This window comes from Otolemur garnettii, unplaced genomic scaffold, assembly GCF_000181295.1.
Source record: "Otolemur garnettii isolate 467f Iridium unplaced genomic scaffold, OtoGar3 scaffold00091, whole genome shotgun sequence".
NCBI lineage: Eukaryota > Metazoa > Chordata > Mammalia > Primates > Galagidae > Otolemur > Otolemur garnettii.
This window is the reverse complement of record NW_003852486.1, coordinates 2,403,215-2,405,064: the sequence shown is the minus strand read 5'-3', so window position 1 is coordinate 2,405,064 and position 1,850 is coordinate 2,403,215.

Sequence of the window (1,850 nt, the reverse complement as noted above, 5' to 3'; positions counted from 1 at the left end):
CTCCAACTCCTGGGCTCAAGTGAGTCTCCTGCCTCAGCCTCCCAAGTAGCTGGGACTACAGGCGCCCGCCACAATGCCTGGCCATTTTTTGGCTGCAGCCATCAATGTTGTTTGGCGGGCCCGGGCTGGGGATTCGAACCTGCCACCTTAGGTGTATGTGGCTGGCGCCCTAGCCGCTTGAGCCACAGGCGCCAAGCCAAACACAAAATTTCTTAACAGAACTTTATAAAATCTAGCAATGTAGAAAAAGGTTATTATATCGGGATCATGTGGGGTTTTATCACAGACAAGGAAGTTTAGCTTAATATTTGGAAATCAAGCAGTATAATTATTAATCACATTAGCAAAATACAGGAACATAATCATAGGTTTATTTTGCTAGATAAAAATACAAGATTTGAAACATACAACATCTATCCATAACAAAAATTCCCAGTTAATTAGGAATAGAAGGAAACTTCTTCAATTGGATAAAGGACAATAACACAAATTTATAGATGACATCATAGTAAATGGTGACATCATTGCTTTTCTTCTAAATTGGAAACAAGGGAAAGATTTGCTCTGTATTTCTATTCAGCACTGTATTGGATGCCCCAATCCTATTAATTGAGTCTTAATAAGGCAACCCCCCAAATAAAGTAAAGCCTTGAAAAATAGAAAAAAATAAGCCTAACTACATTTATTTGTAGGTGACATGATAGTCTGTGTCACAAAGAACATTTCATCCCATTCTGTGCTCTATACTCAGTACACAATTTGCAAAGTTGGTGGGAGAATAAAATTAGCAATACTGTAATCCAATTCAGGACAAAAGACAATTATGGAATGTCTGACGAGAAATGCATCACTGAGTTAACAAACTGCTTTTGCTTTATCTATGATTTTAAATAAACATGAACAGCGGCAAAAACCAACATGAAGTATAATGTTTGGATAAAATGGCATATAGAAACACTTAGATATGTACAATTCAATCTGGAAAAACTGCCTTTCATAGAAATAATGACTGCAAAACAAAACTCACACATGCAAAAACTTCATATAGGCAAAATTCAACTTTTGATTCAGCAGTTAGTTTTCTAACCATAAATTTTTTCATATAAAATTTGATCCCAATGAATATAGTTTTAATAAAACACAAAGTTGGGAAGATACAAATTATTTAAATGTGGTTTTTAAATAGCAGAATTAATTTTATGGAATGCATTTGGTGTAATTAATTTGGAGATTTAAGTAAAGAGCGACTCCAGGAGGCTAGAGAAATTAGGATTATTTAGATAACAAATGCAATAGGGAGATCTCGTTTAAGAATGATTGTAACTATGCGACAAAACATGGGGGAAGTAGCCGAGGGGCAGGTGAAATCCTCGGTTTGCAGCAGTCTTACCTACAAAGCTCCCCACATCAATGTAGTTTACTTACAAGTATCAATCAAATGGAGTTTGCCTGCTCTTCTTACAGTTGTGGGTTTAGATAAGGACTGCAGCAGGTGCACAGCCGTTAGTTCCCTGCAGCTGTTCTCTATCAGGCACCGGATTTTCACTGCAGAATGAAAAGCCGAGCTATGTAGAATTTCAGGGGGTTTTCTCTTGAAGCACCCCTGACGAGCTTTACGAAGATGTTTGTAAATATCTACATTTTGCCACTAGATGTCGCCGAGACGTAATCGATTTTGAAGCTGTGGAGCGTGTGAGTGAGCGCGCGTGTGTGTCTGTGCGTGTGTGTTTGCCCATAAAACATGAGAACGGTAGGTGGCTCTTGTATCCTGCCTCAAACCCCGGTCTGCTTTTTTCCTCCCCAGCCCTTGCCGGGTACATGGTTACACAACCTCACTTCAGTTCACTGCA